The sequence below is a fragment of the Nannospalax galili genome, unplaced genomic scaffold, assembly GCF_000622305.1.
Source record: "Nannospalax galili isolate Female #2095 unplaced genomic scaffold, S.galili_v1.0 scaffold440, whole genome shotgun sequence".
NCBI lineage: Eukaryota > Metazoa > Chordata > Mammalia > Rodentia > Spalacidae > Nannospalax > Nannospalax galili.
In genome coordinates, this window is record NW_008347189.1 from 2976170 (window position 1) to 2984712 (window position 8543).

The following is an 8543-nucleotide window of genomic DNA, read 5'->3' on the forward strand; positions in this document are numbered from 1 at the left end:
CCTGTAACCTTCTCTGCTACGCTCTGGGTATCCAGGGCCCCAGAATTCCCTGTCAACAGGGGCTCTATGAATCCCATTCTCACTGCAAGCATATGTACTCTGGCTGAAGGATGGTCAGGACAGGGACTGGGGACAGGTATGGGAACCACAGATGAGAGGAAAAGGGGGAGTGGGCTCTAGGTTATGCTAATATTGGAGCTAGACTTGGAGTATTAATAATTTGTTATATATATTTCTATGACTGCCCCCTTGATTCTTCAAGAAGCAAAGATAGAAGGTATGTATTTGTAAATCAATTTAACTGAAAGTCCTAAAGAAAATATTTTTAATTGGTTAAGATCTCCCTTGGGTTACTGCTGCCACTCCTTTGTGAATTCGTCATCCTATTAGAGTTTAATTTTAACACTAAAAACAATCATACCATATTCTCACATTTAGTCCTGGTTTCTTCTAATCCCCGACTTCGTTAGGTTATATTACCTGGCCCATGCTTCGTCCTTGGGTTTTTCTCTTCTGTTCCTGATCCAAATCAGCAAAAATTCCATTTGTTTCAGGAAGTGCTGTGCTGTTGTAAGTAGCTTAATTAATTAACTGCATCTTTGATGATCCATTTACTAATTTATACGCTCTTTCTTGCAGACAACAAGAAGTTTAATCATATTTAAATCCAAGCTTGCTCAAAAGGCAATTAGGAGGAAAACAAAGTCTCCAGTAAGACAGAAACTCAAGTTGTCCAGGTCTCTGGGAGATTTATCCTCGAGGTTCAGAATTGATCCTGCCCCCTCTTTGTGGGCTTGGATTTTTCTTATTCTGATTAGAGTTGCATTGCTTCTGTTATCTTCACTGCTGAGCAATTAAGAACCCTTCCCCTTACTGAGTAGATCAACTTTTAAAGATACATTTTTTTTTCTTTCTAGATGCTAAAGTATAACAAAAAGAGATAAACTGATTAGAAGAAACACAAAAGCTTTGCTTACCAAGTGCTGTTTAGTTATCACACAGTTGTTGAAATCTTAAGAAGCCTCAGGTTTTCAGTAATCATGTAAGACAATTATTTCAGTAGAAATAGGTGGGATGGGGGCTAAAAGAGTTCAGATTCAAAACAACATAGTTACTTTAAGGAGCAATGCTAATGATCCTTGGCTGGAATTTCAGGTAGGTTGCCAGGGGAGTTTTGGCTGTCAGGCTGTCAAACCACACTGTTATGACTCCAACTGTGGGAAAAGCTGATCCTGCAGAGAAACCTAGGCAAAAGAGAAGCAGGGACTGGATCTTGCTTTCCTGCTAGGGAGCTGGGGAGACTTAGGCAGGAGCACCACCCACAGGAAGCTGGGCTAAATGCTTCACTACTCAAACAGAGGTTAAGCCATATAGTGTAGGACAAAAACATACATCCCAAGGTCAGAAACAACAATTCAAGTTTGTACCTGGGGAATATGGTACAGAGCACCAAGATCAGACTAAATGTAACAGAGTCAGACTTCATCAGTAACTGAAAGGTTGGACATTGGCTGAGGTGCAGGTCAGCTGGTTCTGGCCTGAGGGTCCTGAACAGTGTGACTGTCATTTGCTATCTTGGGTACAGACCTTGGGGATCAATGAATAACACAACTTAAAGACCAGAAAACAAACAAACAAAAAACAAAACAAAGCAGAAAGCAAGGCCGTTGTTTTATGAATCTCATTTCTTCCAATTAGTTTCAGTATTTAACTGTGACTTGAAGGAAGTTGTAATTTGTTATCAAAGTCCTTCAAACGACAAAGTAGGATGCAAAGAGATTACGGGTCCCAAGTAAGTAAATATTAGAAGTAGAATTAGGCCTTGGTTTTTCAAAGCCTAAACCCAAACTATGTACCTATTAAATGCTGACTTCAGATTGTTTAAAACACTTAAATACTTAACAATTGTCTTAAATACCTTCTGTCAGTGTCCAAAGACCTACTTAAAAATCACATTAGCCTAGGGGCTGGGGAGATGGCTCAGTCAGATAAATACTTGCCACACAAGCAGAAGGACCTGCCTTTGATAATAGATTACCGCTTCCTTCAAGTCATAGTTAAACAGTGAAGCTAACTGGAAGAAATGACCTGACTTTGATCCCCAGAATCATAAAAAAAGCACAGTATAGTATTGCACACCCCTGCAATTTCAGCATTGGGGAGGCGAAGACATGAGGTTCCTGGGGCTTGATGGCTAGCAGTCTAGTCAAATAAATGAGGTTCCAGGATCAGTAAGACACTCTGTCTTAAAAAATAAGGTGGAGAGTGATTTAAGACAACTGACATCAACCCCTGGCCTCAACACACATGTGCACACGTGCACACACTCATGAACAGGTATATATACACACACATGCACATATATACACACACAAAATCACATTAGCCTAAAAAACCTGATTAACATTGATTAAGCTATGGAGGAACAGTTAGACTTGAAATTATATACATCCCAATGGTCAATAAATTGTATAAATCTATAATGGAAAGCAGGCAAATATTTGATAAAATTAATATAATTCTTCATTCTTGAATAATTAGGTAGGTCAAACTTCCAGAAATCACCATGTATTAATTTTATCTTTATGTTTTCACCTGTTTTAAATTAGTAGATTCTTCCTGATTATTTGTAAACTGTAATTACTTGAAAACTTTAGATGATTTAGGTTGATTAGAATGATTGTCAACAGTCACATTGTTCTGGATTTTTTTCTTTACTATAACAGTGACTTGAAAGGGTTACTGGATTTTTAATTGAAGTTACAGGACTTAATTGAAGGGATAATATTCTTAAAATATATTTTAAGAATTCAAGAATTGACTCTATAGTACATGTACACTTTTTGGAATATATAATGCACAGAGAAACATTACAAAAAAACAGGGGTAAGTAACTTTTACTCTCTAGTGGTTATGAAGAAAGGTCCTCAAAGTAGTCTGCAACCTATTTTTATTGTTATCCTTTTCCACAGCTCCTCAAACTCCAATAATTGGCTCTCAAAACAAATCGTAAAAGTGAGGAAGAAAACTTACCATACATATTTCATTACACATGATGTCATAGAGGAAACCTAATTTATCATTGCTAATGCCTTTAGTTATTGACAAAGATACAGATAGAGTCTCACTCTAAAGCTTTGGCCTTATTTCTGTCACAGTGTCCCTGAGAACCACTGCATATGTGACTACCCTGGTCACCTTCTGACTCTGTGTTCTATCATACAAATCAGGACCACTACCAGTGATGTGCCTAGGGGAAAGTCATCCTCAAAGAAGTTAAAGATCTAACGACAACAATGAATTAAAAAAAATAAGATGTGGACTGGTGATTCTATTTTTGAATATTAATGTGATAGTAGATGTTCTGAGTGGTCATGAAAAAGAGCACATTTAGAGAGAAAGATAAGAAAATCAGAAGAAACAACTGTGCATCTTTTAGCAGGGCCATATAAGGACATATTTGTTTATATCTACTTATATACTTACAGTGCTTACTGTTGAGACCCAGTAGAAATAGTTACTCTTTAAAAAAAAACTTTATTTTTATGTATACATGTCTGTCTATATGTATGTATGACACATGTGTCAGTGCCCTGAAAACCATAAGAGGAATCAGATCCTCTGGCGCTAGAGTCAGTTGTAAGCCACCTGACATTGGTCCTGGGAACAGAATTCTGGTCCTCTGCAAGAGAAACAAGAGCTCTTTACTGAAGGCCATTTCTCCAGTCTCTACTGTTTTCTTTTTTTAAAAAATATAATTTCCAAACTTACATTTTTCCCCCAGAGGATAGGCTTTCTTCAACCACCAAAAAAAAAAAAAACAAAAAAAACAAAAAAAAACAAAATGAGGCCAAAGTCATTTGCATTGTTTAAAGATGTGAGATCCTAGAACATGTTTGGATGTTGTCAGGAATGATTTTGGGGAGTAGGAGAAAAGGATGACCCAAGGAGAAAGTGTGTAGCTCAGGAAGAAGCCCTTGAGGAATGGAGAGGTGATGGTGTCCAGAGCATTGAAGGATAGACATCTTGTTGGAGGAATACATACCTTACACCTACAGAAAAGGCAGAGGATATCAGCATAGGTACAGAAAATTAGTGGACTAATTAACAGGAGGATGGCTGATACGCCTGAATGTCTGAATTAAGCATGGGGTAAGATCATCACTTGGGAGGAACACATGTAGGTAAAGATGTAGTAGGTAGATGGACAGGGGTGAAAGGTGAAATTGCAGGGTGATGAAGAGGGGGAGGGGAGGTAGGCAGCAGTTTTAATAAGAATGAACATGTGAAATGGCATCTTGTTTTTATAACAAGAAACCAAATATACCAAGATAGGATTGGAGTACTGCGAAAAATGGTGAGATTCGAGGTACTTTAGTAAAATCAGTGCTTTCTTGCATAAAAGCATATGATCAGAGAAAACTGTATCATGTCTCTTTCGTCTGGGCTATTTAGGCCAGCCCCAAACCTTTAGTGAACGTTTGTTAAAATATCACGGTAGAATTCTGAAGCTAGCTATAACTTATTATTTTCTAGATAAAATTGTCTTTTTTTTCTTTATTTTTTTATGTGTATGAGTTCATTGCCTGCGTGTTTGTAAATGTACTCGTGTCATGCAATTCCCACGGAGGTCAGAAGAGGGCATTGGATTCCCTGGAACTGGAGTTATGGGAGTTGGGAACTGAACCTGGGTCATCTCCAAGAGTAGTCAGTGCTCTTAACCACTGAGCTATCTCTCCAGCTCCAAGATGACAAAATTATTTCTGATTGATTTCTTAAGTTTAAAAAAATGTATGTGTGTGCATGAGAGAGAGAGAGAGAGAGAGAGAGAGAGAGAGAGAGAGGGAGAGAGAGAGAGACCCAGCAGCCCCACTGATAAGCCATGGTCCCACCTCCTTCCCATGAGCTGCAGAAGGAGTCAAGCCCATTAAGGGGCAGGGCTATGGAGATATAAACCAGGAAAACCATGAGACTGCCCTCTTGCCATTTTGTGTGGCTGTTGGAAACCACCAGACTTATGTTTGGATGTGGACTTTCAAGCACAGCCGTGAATGGGATAGTTGCCATTTTTGGAATAGAGCTGGAGGGGGTGTGTGGCAGCTCCTCAGTGGGGCAGAGCCACCACCCTATTGAGGAGGGCCAATGCCAAGAGAGAAATGAGGTGGAGGGAGATGGATGCTGCGTGCATTTCAAACATGGAAAAGGAAAATCCTATGAGAAACTGTGTTTTTGTAAGTCACCCCCCCTTCCAAATGTCATATAAACTATGCAAAATCCAAATAGGATGCCTTATATCGGTTTATCAATGCACATCAGGACTGGGAGACTCTGAGTGGGCTTGGGTCTCCCAGCAAAAAGGGAAAGATTTAGTGAAACAGTGTGTGTGTGTGTGTGTGTGTGTGTGTGTGTGTGTGTGTAAGAGTATGTGCACCTGAGTTCAGCTACCTACAAAGGCCAGAAGAGGGCATCAGATTCTCTGGAGCTGCCATTACAGGTGGTTTTGAGTCACCTTACATGGGTACTGGGAACCAAAATGCAGTCCTGTGCAAGAGTAATACTTAAATCACTTAGCTGTCTCTCTAAATACTCCTTTTGATTTCTTAAAATATATAATTCTCAAATCCTAGTATGTCTATTTTTCATATAAAGAATCGATTTTCTCATATATGTTCCATTCTGTATGCCGGATGTATTATCATAAAGCTTACAGATCTTTATCAGTTATTTACAGATTTTTATGAACCAAACTTGCTTACATTACCTCATTCTTTTCCTTCTTTCAATCAGCTACTAGTATAGACCCTCTGTCTCCCATTCCTAAATTAGAAGAGCCCCAAATTGAAGGACCAGGATTATTTTTCTTGCACATTGAGGGTCTAGCACCATGCATGCATGAGTCTTTGATTGTCTTAAATTATTGCTGAAGTGAATAAATTTTACTTTTGCTTGAGTAAGTTAGAAGCAGGCAGATAGGCGGATAATTCATCTGTAGTAATATTTGATGTCGTGCTGTAGAGCTGAGTCCAAAGGGGGTAATAACTCTTGATAAAATTGGCATCATTTTATTTATTGCTGCTTTTAGAAAGGCTTGTGATCTTAATATTTTTGTTTTTCCTTTCTGCAGTGGGTTAGTTGTGACTGACATTATATTATTACCATGGCTGCAGAAGTACTTGAAGACCCGATGAGCTCTGACAAAGTACTCAGAGGCTAAAATGAAGATGCTAGTTTAAAATAGACCAGGCCTTTCCTCTTAGGAATTCTATAGAGGTTGCTGCGTATTTTAGAGGTGCTAAATATACTCCTCAGAGAGGCGACTTGTTTCTGCCTCATCTCTGGGGCTTTAAAGATGTCACTTTTTATTTTCTCCTGAAATTTCATCTGAGTTTCTTTTTCATTATCAAGTCAGTGCCTCATTAAGTACTTGCAAGTTTTCCTTGAAAACCAACCACATCATTGTATTTCTTATTTTGAGCGAGTAAAAGTTTGATCAGAATGAAAATCAGATTCTTGCTTGAGGGTATAATGTGTCCTGAACTTGAAATCAGTCTCTTGTCTGTACAATTCTTTCCCTGAAATGTTTTTGAATCCATCTCCCTACAGCTACTCTCAAATTCAGCATCTCCTTCCCTTCTGTCTCCTGACCTAAGAAGTCTTTTGGCTGTCGCTGCAACCATTTACTGCTGACCAGAAAATCTTTCAAACTATACTGTGAAGATTAGTTCTTTTCAAGCACCCCTTTGGCTTCCTTCTGCTTGGAGAGTATGATGAGTTCTTAAGTGGACAAGACACAGTACAGCCTGTTTTCTTGTTGTGCTCTAACTTTTTCCTTCTCTCTTGTAAACATCCTGCATGATCATCAGCTTGACCTGATCACTCTTCTCTAAACATCTTCTGTTTCCTTTCCTTGATATGTTAGCACATATACTTTGTCCCCCTGCATATTTGCCCAGAGTCCCAGTTCTCTAGCCTTTAAACTATCCTTAGATCCCTTGTTACAAATAAAGTTTCACTTTTCTCAGTTCAAATCTTGCTCTGGCTTTTTTTATTACACTGATATTGCTAAGTCCTTTTCTAAAACTTAGGTGTTAAAATTAAATTTATTGTAACACAGAGTAGTAACATTCATCTAGAAGCTTAAAAAATGAAGAATAAACAGGATAGGAAAACAGCAAATTCAGCAAATACTTTGGAGGAACAACTATGCTTCATCACCATATTACAGGCTGTGAATACAGTGGGGATAAGCACAGTCTCATTTGAACAGACCCTGTGCTGTCTTGAATGAGGATGTCCTCAGGCACAAATATTTGAACACTTCATCCCCAGTTGGTGATGCTGTTTGGGGAGGCCAAGGGATCTTCCTGGAGGAAGCACTCGATTGAGAGTGGGCTTTGAGAGTTTGTAGCCTAGTCCCTCTTCTAGTTAGCTCTCTGCTTATGTTTGCCTCTCTGCTTGCTGTTTGTGGTTAGATGTGAGTGCTTAGCTTCCCTCTCCAGATTGAGGCTGCTTGCTGCCATGCCTCTCAATCATGATGGACTCTTATCTCTCTGGAACCATAAACCCAAATAAACTCTTCTTAAGCTGCCTTAGTAATTGGTGTTTTGTCACTGCAACAGAAAAGTAATGAATACAGATTTTGATGACTGTAAATGTGTAGCAAATACTGTATTTATAAGCCAACTCTTCCTAACAAATGGAATGCATGTGAGTTATCAGAATGTGCTTATAAGAAGACTAAATTCTGTGTCTCTATCTTTCTATATATACCTCAATGTATGGAAAAAGTATATATTGTGAAGTAATGTTCTAGGCATCAGAAGCACCATGCTTGAGACCCACTAGCAAAAAATATGGTGGTACCTTTGAAAACTGAAAGCTATTGGGTATGGTTGGAACATGTAAGGTGTGCACAATATCAGGTGCCAAATGAGGGCCAAATTGTGGAAGTTCTGCCAGGTATAATCGTGCACACCTTTAATGTCAACAATTTGGGAGGCAGAGGTAGGTAGATTTCTATGAGATTGAGGCCAGCCTGGTCTACAAAGTGAGTTCCAGGTCTGCTGGGATTACAAGGAAACCCTGTCTCAAAAACAAAACAAAGAACCCCACCCCCTAGAAAACTCCAAACAAACAAACAAACAAAAATAATACAAAAAAAAGTGGAAGCTCTTGCCAATCAGATTAATAAAATAACATAGAACTGCACTTTATCTTAAGGGTCATGGAATTATTAATGAAAGTTTTTAAGAAGAGCACCATGAAATCAAACTGGTGTGTTTGAACAGTCTTTCTGACTTCTCTCTTCCATTCTAAAGAGTGGATGAGAGTAGGGGCCAAAGCCCCCCTCCCAAAAATATAATGCCAGTTTATGAGTCAGACTTTGTCTTAGGCAAGGAAACAATTTCAATGAGTTGGAGAGGCATAATAGTCTATGAAGCATGAAAGTATCTTTCTAAAACATAGGATTTATATTTAAGGGGCAAGGAGGATGGGGGAGAGAGAGGGGAGAGAGAGAGAGAGAGAGAGAGAGAGAGAGAGAG